Below are 24076 nucleotides of genomic sequence, written 5' to 3'. Positions count from 1 at the left end.
CTTGATCCATGTGTGGGTCCTGCAAATGGATGCTGACCTTCCATTGTCATTCATAGCCTTCTGCAAGTGGACTTAGTTGAAGCTTCAATTGGATGCATGCTTATTTGAAGACAAGGCTTTTAGATCCCAGATGTTAGTCTTTCTGATAGCTGGCCACCATCATCTAGTTTCTTCACCACACTTTGCTATAGCACTCAGATCTTCAGTGATCTCTTCCTGAGAGCTAGCATCTAATTGTTCTTAGATTGGAAGTAGAATTAAGTGCAAACCCCGAATCCATGCAAATAGCTATGTTTTTTTATATGTCTGTGGTTCACCTTAGAGACATCATTGTCATTTTATGTTAGAAAACATGATCAATCATCCCTCTGGGGCATCCCTTCCGCTGTCACCAATCAGTGCCGGCTTGTGTGGACCCTATAGGGCAGGGTATAACTGCCCCTGTGAGTCTTTGGGCCAGCAGTTCTTCACAGGATAGAAAGCTTCATCCTTTCCCCTGAGGTGCTGGTTGCAAATTAGTGACCATGCAGTTAGCAGCCCAATGCGTAATCACTATGCACTGATATTGTCATTAGATAGCCAATGATATAGAATCCAAAACACTGTGGAGATGAGGAAATTAGCTGAACATAGAGTATGAGCCACAATACACGGATTGATTGCTTGTACAGTGACTAGACACTATTGACACAAGCAAATAGGTGATAGGACAAATCTTCCAACATTCATTTACAGCAGAACCATGTCTACCAGATTGATACATGTCAGAATGAAGCATGAAGGGAATTAAATTAGTTCAGTATGTCGCTGTTCCAGGCCACCATTCACCCTCAAGGCAAGAGGAAGAAAGCCCTGCCTTTCTCCCATGGAGTGGCTACTGGTTTCAAACTGCTGCTCTTGTAGATCACAGGCCAGTGAGTAACCCTCATGCCACCAGGGCTCCTGCTGCTCCTAGTCAGAGAAAACGATGTCCACGGAAAGGGGTTCATGGTCTTAGACTAGGCCGACCTGAGGGTGATCGTGCCTCCTGTAATCACAGTTCTGGGAAATCAGAGCACGTCATTTCTGTGGCCATCCTCAGGATGCTGCCTAATACCCCATGGTATAAGGGTGCATTTCAAATTAAACTCATGCATATGAAGTGGCTTTGTAGGAAAGTTAGGTCTGGTTTTTTCATTGTTCTGTGAGAATCATCAGCCCTAGACCTAATACAAATTAATATTCCAAAAATAACTTATAAGAAAATTATCCTAATATTATCACTACCTATAAATAGACATCACTTTCTGTTATATAAATTGAAGTTTAAGTTGGCAAAAGTATAAATTTTGAGACTGTAATACATGATTTTACAGAAAAATGAGCCAGAAATCCTATGATCAATCAAGATATCACATTAATAAAACATTATATGTTATTATATGATATAGAATTGACACTAATTTTGTTGGGAATTGGTAAGCTTATCTTGTAACTAATATACGATTAGTCCTTCGATTACATTTCATACATTTATGAGGGATCTTCAAAAAGTCCATGGAAAAATAGAATTAAAATGTAATGGAAATTTCACTCGATACTCACTACAGACATTAACCTAATACAAACAAACAGAAACCTGTTACTGTTGATCCTGACTCATAGTAATACAACCTGACGGGTAGAACTGCCCAGGTAAGGTTTCCAAAATTAATCTCTATTGAAACAAACTGTCACACCGTTCCTTTGCAGAAAGGTGGGCTAATGTGTTTGAATTGCCAACCTTTGGGTTCCTGGCTAAATACTTTAACCAGGGCTCTTTTATTAGGCACACTGCAGACATTAAAATAGCAATAAAGCGTTATGATGAACTTTAAGCCAATAACTTAAAATTTAGGGGGGAAACACTAGAACCAACAGAAAATGTGAAGAATCTTCTAACAATGTAACAATATGAAAAGTGTCATGAAACTTGATACAGGGTGGAGAAATGCCAGAGCAGATAGTAATGGTGGTGAAATCTTCTAAATAGTAAAAGGAAAATAATCTAAGCAAACTTCTCCCGCGGAGAAGAAACGAGGAAGATTAAATGAAAAGGTGCATGTATAGTTCCTAGCCCAGGCCTGGCAGGTAGCTAGAAAAGCCTCTAGGTCGCTGCCATCAAGTCGATGCTGATTCACAGTGCTCCTGCAGGACAAGGTAGAACTGCCCCTGTGGGTTTCTGAGTCTGTAATTCTTTAAAGGAGTAGAAAGCCCGGTCTTTCTCCCAAAGAGTAAGTGGTGGTTTCCAGTTGCTGATCTTCCAGTCAGTCGCCAACTTTGTAACCAGTGCGCCACCAATGCTGCTGGCAGGCAGTGATCACTGCGTAAATACACCCACTCCTCACTTACCAACAGGGTTCGCTTGTAAAGATCAAGTTGCTATGCAAAACTCAGAGTTATAAAAAAATGAGTGATGACCACAACAGATCACAAAATAGAGGATTACATCATGATATAACTGTCCAAATACACCATTTCATAACTGCCAAACCACATAACCTTAAATATCTCAGGCAGATTACTCTCAGTTACGACCATGGTATTCACTACTGTCAAACGCACATCACTGATGCACGGAATAGTCAGAGAAACTTTACTATCGTCATAAATGGGAAATATCAGATCAGATAGTTGTTCGGTGAGGAGTAGATGTAGTCCATTTCGATGCTTTTGCCGATGGGCTTGTAAGTAAGGGACTTTACACAGACTAATTTTCTAACGGCCTGTGCTCCTCTCTTTCAATGTCCTACCAGCCTTTCCCTAAAAGACTTCCAATTGTCCATAACGTGTCCCGAATCCCCATAATACTCTGATCCAATCTCACTGTCCCTTATCTTGAACTGCCCAGTGTACTAGATCCCATCGCACTACCTCATTGTTCCCACTAGGTGGCGCCAGAGGACGCAACAAATCTGAGTTCCGCAGGAAACATACTCAGATGTATTCAATGAGAGGGTTTCCGTGGAGAGCTACATAAAACGTTCTAAGGAGCTTCGCGCGATACAGATGAGTCTTTCTATTCCCATGAAGAGGTACAGACTCAGAAACGTGATAGAAAGAGGAGGCTTCCCAGTCCCATAAAGCGGTACAGCCTTAAAAACCCAAAGAGGCAGTTCTATCTTGCTCTATAGGGTGGCTATGACACAGAATTGACTCGATGGCAATGGGTTGTTTTGTTTGAGGGAGCCTTGCTGGCCTAGTGGGTTGTTCATTGGGCTGCGAACCGCAAGGTCAGCACTTGAAAAGCACCAGCTGCTCTGAGGGAGAAAGGGGAGGCTGTTTTACTCTGTCCTATAAAGTGACAGTGGTTTAATGGGATGGTGCTTTCCACTTTGGTTTGTTTTCAGCAGAGGTGGGGAATGCCAAGCCTGAGGGCCCTAGAGACACCCCGAAACCAGCCATACCAGCTATGACCACACACCCCATGAAAGAGCAGTGGCAGCCATCGCATAGGGGTGAGTTCATCAAATGTTTGTCCAAATACAGCAGGCTAATTTTCAAGTTGACAATGTTATCAATAGCCAATGTTATCAATATCCAAATGGCTCCTTGGAAGAAAAAGGTTTCCCCCTCCTGGTTTAAGGCCTGTCGCAACCTATACTCCCTGGGCTTTCTGAGCTCATGACCCAGGTCACAGTCATGTCCATACTTTTCATTCGTGCTCTTCTTTCTTTCCAGCCCATGGGCCAGGAGGCCTTTTCAGACCAAGTGTTCCCCTGGCACACTTTTAAAAGCTTATAGAGGGAGGGGGAAAAAAAAGAGGACCTGATGCAAAGGGCTTAAGTGGAGAGCAAATGCTTTGAGAATGATTGGGGCGGGGAATGTATGGATGTGCTTCATACAATTGATGTATGTATATGTATGGACTGTGATAAGAGTTGGATGAGCCCCTAATAAAACGTTTAAAATAATATATATATATATATATATATATATTTACCTCACTGAATTATATGAGATGAGAACTACATGTCAATAAAACTGCTAAAAAAAAAACTTACAGAAATCCCCTTAATGCCTTTTGCTAGGAGACAGCTGCTCCACCTTCTTTCTCTGTCTCCCCAAAGTCACTCATGGCCACATTCTGGATGCGAGTCTAATGAGGACATCTCTATGAGCCTGAGGGGCTGGAAGGGACGTTTTCCTCGGTTGGGTATACCTCCAAGTTACCTTGACACTAGAATCCTCACCAGTCTCAAATCATTCACCCTAGATTATTCTTGGAATTAAAAGTCAAAAGACCCAAAGACAACAGAGATTATTTGTGAGGTTCAATGTGAGGGGAGAGAATCAAGAAAAGAGCTCTAAGAAAAAGAGGTGCATCTCCACCCTGTAAAATAAGACTGAAAGTTGTAGCTCTCACATGATTATTTTGAGGGATAGAAGACTTGATCCTTGTAAAGGCCTGGTACACGTAAATCTTGCTCACTGCCATCAAGTCGATTCTGATTCCTAGCAACCCTATAGGACAGGGTTGAACTGCCGCTTTCCCTAATGAGTTTCTGAGACTGCCACTCTACAGGAGTAGAAAATCCTGACTCCACTGCAGAGCAGCTGGTGGCTTCAAACTGCTGACTTGGCAGTTTGTAGCCCAACATGTAATCACGCCACCACCAGGTCTCCTTAGCACAGAATTGTCATACTATCTGCAACCTCTTCCATGTTCCTAGCTTTCCTGGCTCTTTAAATTCTTCTCTGGGAATGAGGTTATAGGCTGCAACCAGAATTCCTACATGTTGGCGTCTCTTACCCCCTCACTACCGACTGGCGTGCTCTCATGGCCACTGGGTCGGGGAACCACTGTCATTGTGATCTCTGGAAGAGTGCCTCTCTCAATTATGTGTCAACTAGCCTTGGCCATGAATCTCAGCGGTGTGAGAGTTACAGTTAGGTAACTTGAACCGATGTGAAACCAATAAGGGGATTAAGAATGGGGTGCAACGCCTTTCATCCTATCAAGGCCCTGCTCGTCTGGGAGAGGAGTTTGTCTGGGGCGTGGTCTGCAAGAAGACTTTTCATCTTATGAAAGAAAAAAGGGGAGAGCAAAGGGTGAGGAGAGAGGAGAGGGACTTACTACCGTCAAGAAAAAAAAGCCAGGAGTGAAATGTGCCCTTTGGACCCTCAGGGGAAGATGGATGCCAAGCCACAGGGAGATGCGAAGGCCATCAGTGCTGCCAGGCGACACGGGCCGTCAGAGAGGGAACGCTTTGTGCTAGGGCCAACCTTCTGAATCTGGAATTTTCGCCTCCTGAACGGCAAGAGAATAAATGTGTTAGTTCCAGTAACCCACTGGTGGTATTTTTGTTACAGGGAACTATGACCCCTCTGGTGTGCAATTCAGAAACATAATGGTCCATTCTGCTCCTCCTGCTCTCGCCGTTCTGATCCATTGAGGCCACATTCAACTGTGAACTACTCTTTGAAGCTTTCTCTGATTTCTCAAGTCCAAGAGTCGGCAAATGGCGGCTCTCGAGCCCTACGTGGCTCTTTGGTAGGTCCATGTGGCTCTGTAGTAAAATTGAAAAGGAACATAAAATCATTATTCAGATAATGGTGATCTCATTTGTTGGTAAAAATATATTTATGGCTCTCCAATAATTTTTCTATTTTTGTCAGGGACAGGATCCACTCTTCCATCCCAAAAGTTTGCCTACCCCTATTCTAGTTCAAGGTGACCCCTCCCTTTTCGGAGCACCCATGGTCCTTAAAGTCAGAATCCCAGAGTGTGTGTTGCTGTTGTGGATGCTGTCAAGTAGATTCCAACTCATAGTGACCCTGTGCACAACAGAAGGAAACGCTGCCCAGTCCGGTGCCATCCTCACAATCGATCTAATGTGTGGACTCACTGTTGCAGCCCCTGTGTCCAGCCATCTCCTGGAGGGCCTTCCTTTCCTTCGCTGCCCACGACTTGACCGAGCAGGATTTACTTCTCCAGGGACTGGTCTCTCCTGACAACATGGCCAAGGGACATGAGGCAACTTTTTGTCATCCTCGGCTGTGCGTAGCATTCTGGTTGTACTTCTTCCCAGACAGATTTGTTTGTTCTCCATGGTACTTTCAATAGTCTTCAATGCATTGATTCTTCTTTGGTCTTTCTTACTCAATGTCCAACTGTTACATATGTACAAGGCAATGGAAAATACCTTGGCTGGGGCCGGGTACACCTGAGTCCTCAAAGGAACCCCCTTGTTTTGCAACACTCGAAAGAGGTCTGAGGCAGCAGATCGATTTGGTGAAATGCATTGTTTGATCTCTTGACTGCTGCTTCTGTGCACTTTGCTTGTGGATTCAAGGAAAGCAAATTCCTTGACAACTTCAACGTTTTCTCCATTGATCAGGATGTCGCCTATGGGTCCAGGTGTGAGGACTTCGGCCTTCTTTACATTGAGTCGTGATCCACACTGAAGGCTATATATAACCTTTGATCGTCATCCTTAGCACTTTCAACAAGCAAGGTTGTGTCATCTGCATAATTAACACGTTTAAGTTTTTCTGCTTTGTATACTTTTAGTCTTCTTTCTTGAAGTCTACTTAAAAAAACGAGTTTTATTGGCCCATAATCCCCATATCATACAATTCAATAGTTCAGGCATATCAGGACTTGTTCAATCATTACCACAATCAACTTCAGAATATTTTCTTCATTCTTTTACTCATTGCTATTAGCTCCCCATTTCCCCCAACATCATATTTCATATCCCAAAGGAACCATTAATCCAGTTATTGTCTCTATCAGTTCCCCTTCTCTTGGATTTCATATACAAAAACTATACAAAAATAAAAAAAACTTAAGAAACAAAAAAATAACTAACAACATTAACAAAATAAATGCGAAAACCCTCAGTTAAAAAGAAAGCAGAAATACGTATGAGAAGGCAGGAACTATGTCTAAATATCTCTTTGTGACTAATAACATAAATAATATAACTAGAATAATAAAAGGTACTGTTTCTTAAGCACATATGATAGCTCCAAGGAGCCCTGGTGATACAGTGGGTTAGACCCTACGCTGTTAGTGGAAAGGTTTAAAGTGCAAACCCACCAGCTGCTCCACAGGAGAAAGAAGCAGCAGTCTGCTTCGGTACAGATGTACAGCCTTCAAACCCTACAGGGCAATTCTGTTGTGTCCTACTGGGTCACTGTGAATGAAAAGCAACTAGGTGCCAGTGAGTTTGGCTTTTGTTTTTATATATCAGGTCAGGCACATACAATGAAATATGCTTTAAATACATGGTCTCATCCTCACAGAAACCTCATAAGGCAAGTACTATTACTATGCGTGGTTGTTGTTGTTGTTGTTTTTTCCTTATGAATGAAAAAACGAGAGGTAGATCGACGTACCTCAGACTATAATTGAACTGCCAGCATGTTGGTTCCAGAGTCTACTCTAAAATATCACCCCATTGTGTTAAAAATGTGGACTATGTGAACCAGCTGTATTAGAATTGCCGCAGGTACTTATGAAAGGCTAGGCTGCAAAGCACCTGAGCAGAATCAGAAGCTCTGAGGGAATGCTTGAGATATTAATCCAGTTATTGAATCCAGAGTTTAGACAAAAGCAGAAGACCAATATATAATAAAACAGGCTAACTGACGCAGAAACGTGCGTATAAATGCATATCCATGAGTAAACACGAATAAAGACATACTATCTTTATCATCGGAGTGGTCCCAAAATATCAATGGCAGAATGATTGCATCTAGTCTACTTCTTCAACTAAATGATCACATCATGCCATTCTATATTCCTAAATCCAAAGGAAAAATGGCCATAAAACTCTCCTGGCCTTGCTGGATCCTGGCAGTAGAGGGCAGTAGCTGCCTTGTCAGAATCGTAGCCCCGCCTAGCTCCCCACTGTGTGACTCTGTCTCAGTCTGAGTCTAGCCACACTCCAAGTTACCCTGAAACCAATTACAAAAGAAAGCAAAGATGCTAAAGAAGGCACAACATATAAAATACTCACGTTGCTACTTCTTATCTCTGTGGAGTTGAACAAGCACTATGGTAACTTCATCCCAAACATCTCGATGGGTTATGTTTTAATTTTTATGCATCTCAATTATTTTCTAATTGTTATGTATTTTTTTCTTTGACTCATGACATATTTAGGAGTATGTTGTTTAATTTCTCCATATTTGTAGACTTCACAAATTTCACTCTGTCAGTTCCTTATTTCATTCCCTTGTGGGAATAGAGCTTCCTTTGCATGATTTCAAACCTTTCAATGTATTGAGATTGTTTTATGTCCGAACATGTAGTCTATCATAGAGCATATTTGATGCACGCTTGAATAACGTGTATTCTGCGTTGTGGGGTGGGGTATTTTACAGATAATCTGCTATGTCCAGTTGGCCTAAAAACTCAAAAATTCACTGCCATCCGGGTGGCTCGGACTCATAGCAATCCTGTATCCCAGGAGAGAACCGCCCCTGTGGGTTTCTGAAGTTGTAACTTCTAGGGAGGAGAAAACCTCATCTTTCTCCCACAGAACTGGCCTTGAGTAATGAGAGTCTTCTATTCCCTTGAAGATTTTCAGACCCTAGAGCAGAGTGGTCAAGTCTCCAAATCTAAATTGCTTTGCCTATTTTTCCCTATAATTCTGTTACTTTAGCTTTATGGAATTTATGGCTTTGTTATTAGTTGCATGTATATTTATAATTATACCTTTTTATGACTATACACATATATCAGTATAAAATATTCTTCAGCTGTAATAAATATTTTCTCTTAAATTCTAGTTTATCTCGAACAAAGTTTTTCTCTTAAGGTCTGTTTGTGTGATAGTCATGCAGCTATACCAGTTCTTTTGTTTTTACAGAGAGCCAGAAACTGAGCTACATGCCCCGGCCTTGACCATGATGAAATTGCATTCCTAGGTCCAGTCAAGGAGCCTGAGTGGTGCAGGGGGCTCCACTTGGGCTGCTCAATGCCAGTCAGCAGTTAGAAGACCCAGTCTGGTGGGTGAGGAAAAGATGCAGTTTGCTCCTCCTGTAAAGAGTCCCACGCTCAGAATCCACTGGACAGTTCTACTCTCTCCTAGACGGTTGTTGACTTGGGATCACCTTGTTGGCAGGGAGTGTTTGGAGGCCTAGGGACATACTGGGCATGGGAAACTAGGACACGGAATCCGGTAAACTGTAGATGACTCGATGCATTTGAATTGTGGGGCTGGAAAGGGCCCTGGACTGCTGAAGGGACAAGCTGATCTGTCGTGGAAGCAGTACGGCCAGAGTGCTCCTGAGAATCAAGGGTGGCAAAACTTTGTCTTCCACACTTCAGACATGTTGTCGGGAGAGGCCAGTCCCTGGAAAAGGACAGCATGTTGGATACAGGGGAGGGGCAGCAAAGAGGAAGGTTCTTAATGAGATGGATGGCCACAGTGACGGCATCCCTGGGCTCCGGCATAGCTCCATGCGTGTAGGGTCCTTACAGCTTGTCGCTGACTTGATGACACCTAACGAGAACAACAACGGTGACACACTGATTGACTTGGTGTCTATGACGGGTTCTAGGCCTGATCTTTTGACCCTAGTGATGACTTTTGAATAAGGCCATCAGTCATGATACGGAGAGTTAATTCAAAATTGCACATACCCCGAAATCTTTCTCCAGGCTGAGTCTCTAATATAAGCTACAGACTAGGCCCTAACTTTGGAATATAATTACCATCACAACAGAATGAAGACTCAGCATAAATATTGACTGGGCTCTAATGCTTAACACAGATCGAGGCTCTCACTTGTTCAACAGCCTGAGACCTGTTCTTGGAAACCAACCCAGGTACAATTTCCACAGACTTAGCACTACCCAGAAAGTGACCCCAACGGAGGCAACTAAACTTGGCCACATACAGAAATGACAACACCTACAGAGGCTGCACTCTAAACGTGGCCAAAGAGAGTGCCTTAGCCCTAGCCAGGAAATGAAATCACATCTTCTACACAACTTGAAGATATATTCTGGCCACAGCAATGTCCTACTCCTGCCCCACAGAGAGAACCTTTTTCATGGCCCCAGGTTGACTTAACTTTGGTCAAAACCCAAATTCTAAACCTGACTGGAGAATGGGTTAATAAATTGCCCCCCCCCCCCCAAAAAAAGTAAATGTACCTGGGATGTGCTGAGTCCCATCAGGGGACACTGATTTGACCCCTAAAACTTACAGCTCCTATCTAGCTATAGATCAAGTCCCTCAACTCTACCCATTTACTGAATTCATAACTCTCATCACCTGAACCCAGAAGCCTAACTCCTAACTTGAGCTTTAAACCTGGAAAGAAAACAAATTTTCCCAAACTGATAAATACTGATTTTTAACCTTTGCCCCAAATTGAACCTTCACTGTGACTAAATGCTAGCCTGGACTGAATCCCAACTCCATCCATATCTTTCGCCCTCACTCTGGCAACAGAAATGCTTACCAACATGAGGCAGACACTGACAACAAACTTGGAACATGACGTCATGACAAACTAGGCAAAGACAATTTTCATTTGTTTGTTGGTTTGTTTCATAGTCTTAGCTTTAAAACTATTCACACTTTTAGTTCTAACCCTGGGCACAAACAGCCCTCTTCCTGGTCACATTCTGAGGACTAACGGGGAGAAAATCCAGCCTCAAAGCTATACTGAAGAATGATTCCTAACACTACCTGGCTGGATGAAAAACTCTTCTCAGTAACCTAATAACAGGTTCCGAATGAAGGCCACCCTTTCTCACAGGCCTACTCATAAACACATTGTACTGTATATGTGGACAGAGAGCACTAGCAGTAGCTTGAGTTTGAGCTTGAGTATCACTCTGGCCAGAGATCTAGTCCTAAACTGGAACTAGATGAACCTATGGTGCTAAGCACGGTATGATCACTGACAAATAGCACAGAATGAACTGTACTATTCATCCCAGAATGCCGGCTACTTGGTTGTTGTTCGTAGGTACCATTGAGTTGTTGGTAAGTGCCATCGAGTTGGCTCCGATCCATAGTGACCCTAAATGCTCCACGGTCCTGGACCATCCCCACAATGGTTCGTATGCCTGAGCCCACTGTGTCAATCCATCATATTGTGGGGCCTTCGTCTTTTTCACTGCCCTTCCACTCTACAAAATATAATGTTCTTCTCCAGGGACTGGTCTCTCTTGAATTGTCCAAAGTATGTAAGACAAAGTCTTGCCACCCTTGCCTCTAAAGGAGCACTCTGACCTTACAGCTTCCAAGACAGGTTTGTTTATCCTTTTAGCAGTCCATGGGCCTTTCGATATTCTCTAGCACCATTATTCCAATGCATTCATTCTACGACCTTCCTGACCTACAGTCTGCCATTGAGTTGGCTCCACCTTGTAACCAAAATGGTTCCCCCTCAGACGATGGTATGAAACACTGTACAATCAACACTGGCTGCTACACTAACCCGAGTCTAAGTCCTAAGCTGTCAACATGATATGGAAACTCTAAAGCGGGCATCCTCAAACTATGGCCCGTGGGTCACATGCGGCCCACCGTGGATATGTATGCTGATCATTGGGTGTTTTTGCCCATTTGGTTTTTTTCCTTCAAAATAAGATATGTGCAATGTGCATAGGAATTTGTTCATAGTTGTTTTTTTTTTAACTATAGCCGGCCCTCCAATGAGTCTGAAGGACAGTGAACTGCCCCCCTGTTTAAAAAGGTTGAGGACCCCTGCTCTAAACTCTGACTAAAGCCTGAATTTAAATTTTGGCAAGAGTCTCCAATTAAGCCCCTGATTGTAGCCTTAGCCTTGAATCCTGAAGTCAAGTTTAGGATTATCTTCCATAGTGTTCATTCTTAGCCTAACCCTACACTTAGAATGATGTGAAACATCAACCAATGGCTCAATCTAGAACAGTGGTTCTTAACCTCTGGGTCATAACCCCATTGGGGGTTGAATGACTCTTTTGCTGGGGTCTCCTGATTCATAACAGTAGCAAAATTACAGTGATGAAGTAGCAACAAAAATACTTTTATGGTTTGGGGGCTCACCACAACATGAGGAACTGTATTAAAGGATCGCAGCATTAGGAAGGTTGAGAACCACTGATCTAGAGCCTAACTAAAAGCCAATCTGAAGAACGAATTAGCCCTAAGATTTTCATAGTGTGGCTCATCTTTTCCATGAATAACCCCTAAACTCTGATAAAAAGCCACCAGCATTCAGTAAACGTAAATACTGTACAAAGCTGAAGTGGGACTGCTGCCCCTAGACCCAACTCTGACATTGGCCAAGGTTCTGGCCACAGAATGATGTCTAAACACTGACCATTGTCAGTTAGCTCCACAGACCATTCCTGAGATCCACTGGGGACAAAGATGCAACCTTGACACTAGTTAAAGACAGAAACCACACTCTGGGCTTATTCTGGCCAGACATGCATGTCAGATCTGGATTAACTTTTTAATCAAAATTTTAAGCACTAAACATTATTTATAAACCTGATCTCTTATTATTCATGCTGTTCCAATTGGTTTCATTACAATATGTATGTGGGTACTATTTTTATTTGTTTGCTTATAAATAGTTTTATTGGGGACTCTTACAGCTCTTATAACAATCCATATATTAAGTATCATTGGGTTTATTTATTCCCGTGTCAGGTAACTGACTTTCACCCGTCTAATAAAAACAATCGAGAAAAGTCTTACTCAGAAGAAACCGGTACATAGCTGTGAATCAGGAAGGCAGAGATATCTAATATTAGGGGCTGAGCAAGCCTATCATTTGCCAGTATTGTAGTTTCCCACTTTTGCATTATTTTTAAAAGGGTTTTGAATATATTTATTTTTTGTTGGCATGTAATTCACACATCACACAATTACATAGTTCAGTCACAGTGAGAACAGTCGTGCAATCCTCACCACAATCAATTGAAGAACATTTTCATTTTTCTCATACTCGTTGCTGTGAACTCCCCATTTCCCCCTTACCATCCCAATCATGTCCCTAGATAATTATTAGTCCAGTTACTGTCTCTGTAGATGTACCTGTCCTGGGTTTCATATATAGGAAGATATACAAAACAAAAATGAGAAGAAAAACAACCCACAATGACGAAATTAAACAGAAAAACCTCAATAGAAAAGAAAGCATAAAATATTAAAAACCGGAACCAATTAAAATGGACCAAAAGGAAGATCAAGTGATACGGTGTTCCATTTTACTTTAACTGCATCTGCCATAATCCACTTTACTGTAGAATTTGGCACGCTCATCATCAACTTTACAATATTTTCTGTCTGCTAACACAGCCATACAGATCCCTAGAGGGTGATCATGGGACGCTTAATCCACACAGGGCCGCTGAAATGGATTTTGTGTTCTTATTGTTAGCCAAAGCCTTCTGCAAACTGGGTGTTCACAACTTAAGCTCTGATACCATGCCTTCCATTGGATTTTATTAATGACAATCCTTGGATCACACAGGAGTGTGTGCTTCTTCCTTGTATACTTAGCTGACTGTAGTTATTGTTCTTGCTGGCAAAAGTGTGAGTTCATTATCGTTTTTTCTGCACTCACCTAGATCACATTTTTATGCCTGTTTACAACACCATTTCTAAGGAAGCACTATGATTCCTCATTAAAAACAAAATATGCATACCACCCAGCCTTTTACATGACTCTGATGCAGGTGATCCACACAGACTACACTTTGATAATTTGAAAGGATCATGTCGTCGTCTCTCGAAATAAAACTCTAAGCTTATCGGGGCATTAAATAATAAAAATTCTTGCTGCCACCCAACCCATTCTACATCATGGGAACTCCATGAACTGCAGTGAAGAGCTGCTCTAGAGCGTTTTCTGGGCTATAACTTGTGTGGAAACGGATCACCAGGAGCTTCTGGGTGGGTTCAAACTGTTAACCTTTAGAAGGGAGCCCTGGCGAAGGAGTTTGATTGCTAACTCTAGGCGTTTGACTGCTCACCACAAGATCTTCAGTCTCAAACTACCAAGCTGTCCTGCAGGCGAAAGGCGAAGTTTTCTACTTTCCTAAAGAGTTACTAGCCTCGGAAACCCACAAGAGCAGTTCTATCCTGTCTTGTGGTGTCAGTTAAACAGACCGGGTGACAGTGGGTTTTTTACAGTTTGTGCAATCCGGGGGCCACAATCAGAACATTGACGAACCAAATAATTCAAGAAGTCAATGGGAATTTAAAACTGCAGCCTAAAGTGTTCCCCCCCCCCCCATATGCGAATAAGCTTAACCAAGAGTAAAATTCCGCGAATCTAGTTTCCTGTGTACAATCCTATACCTCAAGCAAAGAGATGACACACGTGTGCCTTCTAAACTACAAGACCCAGAATACCCTCCTCCGTTAGAACGGGGGGGGGGGGTCTATACAAAGCGTAGGTGCGGAGATTGCGGAGCTATAAAACGAAGTGTCTCCACTCCATCTCCTACAATCCTTTCTTTCCACTTGGGGTTTTCGCGGTTAATCCCAATATTGTATGCCAGTAGGAAGAAAAGCCTCCGGGGACGTCAAACTACATTTCCCATGAGACCAAGGGCTTGGGCCCGAAGCTTCCCTGGTGACCAATAACCAATAGAAGAGCGCGCGCTGGCCACGGAGTGCGAGAGGATCTAGCCTTGGGCCCCAGGGCCCGGCCGAGGCGCCTGGTTGCCAAGCCCAGCGTGGAAACACCTTGGCGGCGCCCGGTGCCCGAAAGGCGTTATGCGCCAGGTGCCGCCGCGCCGCCTCCAGTCTCTGCCGCCGCCTGTGGAGTCGCGCTTCGGTAGCTGGGGAGCTGGAGGTTAGACAGGCACAAAGCCTGAGTAGCCCTGTCCGGGGACTGTGGGACTGCAGGACCGAGGGGGGCGCCTAGGAAGGAGGGTGCTTCCGGGGCCGGGACTTCAGCGCTGAACTCCGCCTAACTCCGCCTCTGCCGGGGAGGGGGTGTCGGGACCTGGAGGAGGGGGTGTACCCTCTGCTCTGGAGTGCGGGCAAGCTCTTTCCCACTGCTCCAGACGGTTACCCCAACTTGCGTGCCCCTCACAAGTCCGAAGTTAGGGTTCTCAACCAGCATTTCCTCTCGGTGGTGTCTGCACTCTTCTTACTGTTGGGGGAGCCAGGTGATCGCTTTCGTCTGTCCCCTAAACTTTCATTTGAAGTTTGGGGTCACACTTTTTCCAGGGAACACACCCACAACTCCTCTGGGGGTGTGAGAATTCCTCGCCACGGCAAGAGCGTGTACTTTTCCCTTTGCCTCCTTGTTAGGGTAGATATTCTCTTTCTCCCCTCCCCCCTCTCCCCTCTCTCTCTCTCTCTCTCTCTTTCTCTCCCCTCCCATGTCCCTCCCTCTTTCCTTCTCTCCCCCTCCCCCTTAGCCCCCTCTCCCCCTTTCCTCCCTCCTCCCCCTCTGTAATCCAGCCCTTCCTCTCCCTGACATCAGCCCCTTTCAAGATGATGTGAAAAGTCTCCTCAATTTCCAGGCTCCCAGAAGAGCTGAAGAGAGAATAGACTTGGCTTTTGAGAAATAGGCATTCAGTGCAGTTAGTGTCCAAAGCATAGGTTACTTATACTTAGACCTGTCAAAAAAGATGAAAGGCTAGAGAGGGGTTCCAGCGCCCAAGGTAGATGTTGAACACACATCTACTAAAGAATAAAATAGACTGCATGAAACCGATATGTTATAATAATCACAAATGCATGCCAAAACTCCTTCAGTGTTTCCTGGAAGGACAAACTGCTGGTGGGGTTGGGGGGATGAGGAGGAGTTGGAATCTATTGAAGTTCCAATCCACACTAGGAGGTGCTGAAGCCAGGTAACCCACCTAATGTTTCTAGGTCTATCATGGGAGGCTCCATAAAGGAGGTGATTTTTAACTTGGGCTAAGGAGTAAATGGTTGCCCTGATGGCATAGTTGTTACCAGTTGGGCTGCTGACTACAAGGCCTGTGGTCGAAACCATCATCCTGTTCAGGAAAGAAAGCTGAGGCTTCTGACTTCTGTGAAGGGTTCTATCCTTCTACACTTCTATCCTGCCCTCTAGGGGTCGCTATGAGTCAGAATTGACTTGATGGCAGGATTTAAAGGGGATTTGAAATTGACCAAGAGGACAGAGAACATTCCTCCTGATATTGGGTGTAGATTTTGAGTGGGAAAGGTAAATGAGGGAGGACCCCTGTGATAGGTAGGCTTGCCTGATTGTAGGGAAAGGTGTTGGCAGTACATAGGGTTAAATAGCTTAGGCTCATTATTACAGAGCTCTGAAGCTGCAGCTCATAGCACTCTTTAGTTCTATAGAACAGGGCGGAACTACCCCTGAGTTTCTGAGAGTGTAACTCTATGGGAGTTGAAAGCCCTGTCTGTCTCCCACAGAGCTTCTGGTGGTTTCAGACTGCTGACTTTGTGGTTAGCAGGCCAAACCATAAACACTGGGTCAACAGGGCTCCCATGAAGCATACACACAGCTTCATTTATTGAATATTCTTTAAATATTTTAAAGTATTTAAATGTCATTTACAATCAAAGGTTAAATAAATCAATAAAATTGGCTGATTTTTTTTTTCAATCCTAGGGGAACCTGAATTGTGCTCAAAATCTCGGGGAACAGAAAAACGTGTGGTGGCATGTTCCAGGTATGCGTTTAAAGTCAAGGGGAAGCTTGTACTAAAGATGCTTTGTGCGCAACTATTCTTAGCTGCAATCTATGACAGTTGATTTTAAAGCCTGGTGACAAGTTTACTCTCTTAGGAATGGCATTTGCTGCCCTCGTACGTCACATCATCTGAATTGTCATCTCATTGGGTGACAATGATGACCGTTGTTTATTGATCCCACTGTCAAAGTACTTTGTTGCATTATTTTAATAGTCTTATGAAGTCGGTACTGTGAAGATTCACATTTTTCCTACAAAAGGATGCTAAAACACAAAAATTTAAAAACCCACAGCAAGTCTCGTACAGATGAAGGGATTGAGTTGGGGTTTGATGTTCAGAGTTCGAGTTTCAAAGTCTGCCTACCATGGTTTCTGGTTCCAAGATCCACTTTTGCTCATGACTTTCCAGTTGTGGTGAGGAGAGACGGTTATTGGGAAGGAGAGTTGATCATCCTGGCAGAAACCCAGATGATTCATGGTGACATTATTTGTCAGGGTGCCTCGCCTCTGCTGCAATGTAGCTGCCAGGACCCAAAGTAGCTGAACTGCTGCTGCCATAGGAGCTAATCGTGTCCTTCACAAACTAAAGTCAATGTGGTGCTTTTTATAAAACATGGCATGCCTATTAAGACCTTTGGACCTGGATGACAGATACTTTGGGTTTATTTTGTGTTACCTTCCCCCCCTCTCTCCCTTGACCCCCCCCCCAACCGGGTTCCCAAATCTCCTGCAAGAAGTGTTGGAGATGCAACAGAGTACCAGATGTGAGCTCTTTTGGGATCTGATTAGGTGGTAGATGTCTATGAGTCTGAGGTACTTAATATAGTATACGATGTGCTGGGGGGATGGGGAGGGGAAGGAAAAGAACGTGTGACTGAGTGTCAGGAAGAAGGCATCTGTGTGAAGACGATGACATGGCAGGTATGAAAGGATAAGGAGTTTGCCAAGCAAAGGAGAAGGAAGAAGGAAAGCATTCTAAAGAGAGGGCACGCTGTGGGAAAGCCATGAGCTGGGTCCGTCCATTTATTGAGGAATGCAACATGGCTGGAGTGTAGACTGAGAAAAGAAAGGTAGAAGAGGATGGCAAGATAGGTTGGGGCCACTTTTGGATTACCCAATAAGCAAGATTATGGATGAGCTTGCTTACGAATACGTTGTGAACGATACCACCCTTTTGCACCACAGCAGAGTCTACTTCTAGATATGGCCTTGGCATTTCTCTCTTCCAACCCCACAACATGTTCCTATAGAATCAAAGCCTCTTTGCAAATTTACAGTCCTGGGCATAGATAACATACCCAATAAGCCAGGTAAGCACAAACTTACTTGATCTTGCTTACCTACTGATCTGTAGTGAACAATTCCATGTGGGTTTCATGTGAAGTACCTTGAATAGCTTGCTAAGAGGTGGGCATGTGCTTCCAATGGCTAGTATTTCTCAAAAGGTGGGAGGGTGTGTGCCAGTGGCAATTAGGTTGTGCCCTACAAACTTTTTTTGCTGTTGTTTTTGGTTTTATTTCCTCCTCCACCCAACTTAGCCCTCTAACCAGTGACATTTGAAAATTTCTGAGTTCTATAGTCTAATGTACATCATAAGCCAGAACACTTAATTAGGTCATCAAGTCTATGGTTGCTTAGGATATGGTTTAGTAATCACAGAAAATAAACCAAGTTAAAAATGATATTAGTAATCATACACATGACACATGGGAATGGTAAGACTCCCCCAGGTAGTACAGGTAGTCCCTGACTAACCATGTGGATCCATTCTGATCACTTCCTCATACACTGGCTCTGATGTAAGTTGAATATCTTTTTTCATCATTACTGCCTTTTTTTTCTAATAAACAGTAATCATACAAATTAGACCTTCTTTGTCTTTGGAGGTTAGAAGCATTCACATAAATTTAAGAGATCTGATATCAGCAAATTAAGAACTCCAATACTGTTTGTTATATTACTAATGATAAAATGTATCCAAAAAAGGGAGTAGTCAGAAGTGTGGTTTATTATAATTCAAATATGTTATAAATCTCAGACTACCTATACTTAAATGACTGACCACCTATATTTAAATGATTTGAATAACTGCCCTTTGGGAAACCCTGTTATGGACAACAAGATACTAACGATAAAACATACAACCGATAAAACATACAACTTTCCTCTAGTTCTTTAATGCTTCCCCCCACCCCCATCCTGACCCCAATTCTTCCTCACAAATTTGACTTGACTAGAGCGTGTACATGAGTACAGATCAGACCTGAAAACACAGGGAATCCAGGACAGACATACCCCTCAGGACCAACAATGAGAGCAGGATACAAGGAGGGTAATGTGAAGGTGGGGGAGAAAGGGGGGACCGATCACAAGGATCTACATATAACCCCCTCCCTGGGAGACAGACAACAGAAAGTGGATGAAGGGAGACAGCGGACATGAAAAAATAAATACTTTATACATGATCAAGGGTTCATGAGCAAGGGAGCATGGGGGGAGGGAGGGGAAAAATGAGAAGCTGATACCATGAGCTCCAGTAGAAAGCAAATGTTTTGAGAATGATGATGGCAACAAATGTACAAATGTGCTTGACACAGTGGATGCATGTAAGAGCTTTATGAGCTCCCATTAATGATTTTTTTAAAAGATGTTTTCTAAGAGGAATACCATGACCAGGCTTTCAGAATGGGGGAGATGTACAGGCCAGGCCAGGGCCACCTAGGAGACTGGTGCTGTGTTCCCTAGAAGAGAGAACGGATGTGAGAAACACGGCGAAAGTACTATCAATAGGACTTGGGAGCTGTAAATATTAGTATATGTCAGTGCCGTCAGGAGTGTTTTCAGAGTCTATCCACCTTTATAGTCTATGATGAGCATAATATTGCCAGAAAATACTATGTACATATACACATGGAGGTACTTAGTGGAGGCTGCTGATCTTTCGCGAGTGGGCTTGGCTTACACAAAAACATCCTCACTCCCTTACGGAGTGTTTATGAAGCGATAGTTCAAATAAAGAAGGCACTGGTGAGGAGTCTGAGTATGATCTGGGATCCTTAGCCAGCTGAGGAAACTCCTCCTCCTTTGAGACTCAGCTCACATATCAACACCTCAGGGAAGCCTTTCCAGCAGCCCCCATCTCCCTGTACACCCACATGCATGCACCCATGAAGCCTTTTGAGACCTCTGCCTTCCACAAGATCCTGCATTTCCCTATCTCCTAGCTTGTACCACACGAGTGTGTCAGCCTGTGAACGTGCCTTTCTCTCTCACTAGACTGTGAGCTCCTTGAGGACATGACCAAATCTGATTCCTCTGTACACCCACAGCATCCAGAACAGCACATTACACAAAGTAGCCGCAGACTACATTGTTAATTGGATGAAAAAATGGGGTCGCGGATAATTCCTCCCAGGAAGTAACTCCAGACCCGGGGTCATGCCAACCGTTATGAAAAGTTTAACTGTTGCCTTTTCGGGTTTTGCTGAGTGAATGCAGAACTTCACTAGAGATTTATCTTTTTTAATTCCCTTACCCCTTTTCCCTTAGTTACCTTACCCTTTTCTCTCATTTGTTCACCCAGCTGCCTGTTCCTCGGGTCTTCCCAGTGCTGTTTCCCTTAACAGGATCCATGGTCCTTCTGCCCTGGTACTCTGCCAAGGAAACATCCCTCCTCTCCACCCACCAAGTCCCCTGAACTCCATCCCTGAGATCACTCTCAAATCCGGCTCCTCCCACTCCAAGATACTGCAAGTGGGAGTGTAATTTGATGCAGCCCTTCTGGAGAGCAGTTTGTCAATATGCATCCAAAAAACCTTCAACATATTTCTTCAATTTACCACCTCTGGTTCCAGGGTTCAATGCTGAGAAAATGATCATTGACGTCTCAAAAACAATGCTCCTTCCAGGATGTCTATCGCAGACTTGTTTATAGTTGCTGAAACAAAGCCACAGATAAAATTTTACATGTCCCACACTGGAGGTTTGAATTCTGTCTTTTATGGTACACTTGTAGAATGGATTACTAAGTCATCATGTAAATGGATGCTACCAAAGAAAAGTTTAATGATGTGGAACATTGTTCATGACCTATTAAGAACAAATTCAAGTTATAAAACTGTAGGCACAAAATAAGAGATCCCAATCTAATCATATGAATGTCTCTTTCACTCACTCACACACACATATACACACAAACCTGTATATGTGTACATAGGGAAAATCCTGTCATAATAAAAACAAAATATGTTAATAGAGGTTGCTGTATATGGCAGGATTACATGTACTTTCTGCTTTAACTTTAGACCTATTTTTCTTGTGTAACACGCCATGGTGTTGAGTAGGCCTCAACTCCCGGCACCCTTATGTGTAGAAGAAAGAACACCATGTCGCCCAGTCCTAGGCCATCTTCATTAATTGTATTCTACATATTTGTTGATCCAAGAAGAAGTTATCAAATACTTTCCCTCTGCACAAACCCACTACTATTACCTTAGTGTGAAACAATCGGGCCCCTCCTTCTAGCTCAACACACATCACTTCTAGCCTGGTTTATTGATGCTTCCAGCTCACCTTCCTTCCAATCCATTATCCACCACTGCTGACAGAATGATTTTTCTAAATTACAAATCGGAAACTACCTGTCTTCTCTATAAAACAGTTCAAACGCTGCCCATATTCCTCAGGATAAAATCCGAACATCTTAGAATGGTTTATAAAACCTTTGACAAGTAACTTCCTGCTTTTCTCTCCAGCATCACTTTTCCTATTCTGTTAGTCTGGGTGCTTTAGAGAAACAAACCCACCGAAACTCATGTATAAGAGAGAGTTTTATATAAAGGTTAGGTGCACATCAAGAAAACATCCCAACCCAGTGCCGCCCAAGCCACAAATCCAACATTACCCATATGTCCGACACCAATCCACAAAGTCCTCCTGCATCTCACAAAACACACACAATGATGTCATCTGAAGGAGGAAAGCCAAATCAGTGAATGTGTGAGCATCTCTACGCTGGCACGGGTCTCCACACGGCTGCTCCAGTACTCAAGGGCTGCATTGAGTTAGGTCCATGGGGCTTCTTCTTGGGGATGTTTTGCAGGAAGTGAGCCTTGCCAGCTGAAGCAGGGAACTGGCTAAGGCAGCTGCACCCTGGTTCGACCATCAGAAAACAAGAGATCTGAGAACTGGAAAGGCTAGGCTCACTGAGCCATTTATCCCTCCGCCCTTCAATTAACACCACATGGTTTATCGGCCAGGTTGGCACAATAAACTATTTTACCTATGCTTTAGCTTCCTGTTGCTGTGAGGTGCCTTTGAGTGTGTTCAGACTCATCACAACCCTATGTACACTGGAATAAAACACTCGCTATTCCTGCACCCTCCGCCAGACATTTTGCTGTGTTTGAGCCCATTGTTGTACCCGTGGTGTCAGTGCATTTTGGTGGAGGTCTTCCTTTTTTTCCACTCACCAAGCTTTATCAAGCATGATGTCTTTTTCCAGGGACTTTTAAGATGCCTGAAATATGTCAGACTAAGTCTCGCTATCCTTACTTCTAAGGAGCGTTCTGACCATACGTCTTCCCAGACAGATTTGTTCATTCTTCTGGCAGTCCATGATATGTATTCAATATATGTCATAATTTGAAGGCATTATTTCTTCTTCCTTATTCGTTGTGCAACTTTCACATGCAAACGAGGTGACTGAATACCATGGCTTGGTCCTCAAGGTGACATCATTGCATTTCAACACTTTAAAGGCATCTCTTTCAGTATTTTTGCCCAAATGCAGTACATCATTTGATTTCTTGACTCCTGTTTCCATGGCAGTGATTGTGAACCTGAATAAATGAAATCCTTGAGAATATCCATCTTTTCTCTGTTTATTATGGTGTTGTCTATAGGTCCAGTTGTGTGGTTTTGTTTGTTTTTACATTGAGTTGCAATCCATACTGAAGGCTGCAGTCTTTGATCTTCATCTGTCAGTGCTTCAAGCCCCCTTTGCTTTCAGCAAGCAGAGTTGTGACATCTGCCTGTTGCAGGTTGTTAATGAGTCTTCCTCCAATCCTGATGCTGCGTTTTGTCTCATATAGTCCAGCTTGTTTACTTCATACTAGACAAATGTCATTGTGCATTGTCTGGATTAACTGTTGTGTTCCAGGTACCCCACTGGTGGTCTTTAATTTCACTCTCTGGGACAATCTACTAAATACATGCAGTAGTTATCCCTACTTCACTGACAAAAAAAATCCCCCAACCTGATTCAAATAAATAAAAGCTAGAAGAAACATAATAAAAGACACTTTTAAAATTTTCATTATGAATTAAATGAAGAGTTACAGACATATCATCCGTTTTACACTCAGCCTTTTATACACACTGGGTTTCAACTCATCCATTGCCATCCCCTCAATGCACCAGCACTTACCCTACTTCCTCCCTGGGTTTCCTCCTTAACTAACCCACGGAACATTATCCTTGGGTAAAGGCTACCCTTTTGATTTTAAAGGATTGATGATTCTAACATGAGGGTGAGTTCAGTTCCAGACCTAGTCTGGGGGGAATCCCACCAGTCTCTATCCAACCAATATACCAGTTGTAATAAAGATCACCTGCTCAAACTCCCTTGCCTTACTACACATCTTCATTTGCTTACTCTCCCCAGCTGTCTTTGTGTAGGACTTTGAACATAACCTTGGGCAAGCTAATTGCTAGCTGCAGCAGCACCAAAACAGCCCCGGACTGACATGAGCTCTCCATGTTCCAGTTCACTTTGTGCTAATGTACAGAAATCTTTTCTTTGTGTGTGTGTACATAACCCTTCAGTGCAGGAGAGATGAGATAACTTCTTTTGTGCTGTTTTTCTGTTTTGAAATTCGACGTCTTCTGGGATGAGGATGTCAGCAGAGGATGTCAGCTATGGGAAACTGATAGAACTGATCATACATGCAGCAGTCTGTCTCATGGGATCAGATGTCATTGGTTAATTTATATTTTTAAATGTCATGTAGATATATTTCCCAGCAATCTGTCCCTAGGGAAGACCTTGGTTGAATTCAACCGTTAATCCTATTTACAGAATGCAGGCCACGTGCACACTATATTCTTGCATTGTTAAGTAACCTTAGACATATGTAGTAGATTACCATAATGACATGCAATCAGGTGAATATGAGAGACTCGATTTTCTCTCTCAGTGTTCACAATTGTCATTCCTGCAGCATGGTCTCCCCTTCAGTTTTCTTATAAATAATCCCCATTGTGCAGTAATGAATGAACCGTAAAATCCTAAGCATGAAACATCTGAATAAAATGATCTTATGATACTTTGTAATGAATTGTCATTTATGAATAGTCTAGGCATAAAATGTATACTTCTCCATGATCAAATAGGTTGAACACAGAAATTATAGATGAGGTTTCAATTCATTCAGCAAAGTGT

At 43.1% G+C, this 24076-nt stretch overlaps 1 protein-coding gene and 1 pseudogene across 3 annotated transcripts in view; both read left to right on the top strand.

The window, feature by feature from the left end:
- The first annotated feature begins 14596 nt into the window (after positions 1-14596).
- ENOX2 (ecto-NOX disulfide-thiol exchanger 2) overlaps positions 14597-24076 on the top strand; it is a 347998-nt gene continuing 338518 nt past the window's right edge. For 2 of the 3 annotated variants that reach the window (XM_075538972.1, XM_075538971.1), the window contains exons 1-2: positions 14597-14787; positions 16555-16615. The gene's annotated coding sequence lies outside the window, so the exon portion shown is untranslated. Of the gene's footprint in view, positions 14788-14947; positions 15107-16554; positions 16616-24076 lie in introns of those variants that run through there. The other variant, XM_075538973.1, reaches the window with a different exon arrangement.
- Positions 14709-24076, top strand: part of LOC142433764 (small ribosomal subunit protein eS8-like) — a 37098-nt pseudogene continuing 27730 nt past the window's right edge.

This window comes from Tenrec ecaudatus, chromosome X (genome assembly GCF_050624435.1).
Source record: "Tenrec ecaudatus isolate mTenEca1 chromosome X, mTenEca1.hap1, whole genome shotgun sequence".
NCBI classification, from domain to species: Eukaryota; Metazoa; Chordata; class Mammalia; order Afrosoricida; family Tenrecidae; genus Tenrec; species Tenrec ecaudatus.
The sequence above is the reverse complement of the archived record's forward strand: the minus strand, read 5'-3'. Positions and strand labels throughout refer to the sequence as shown.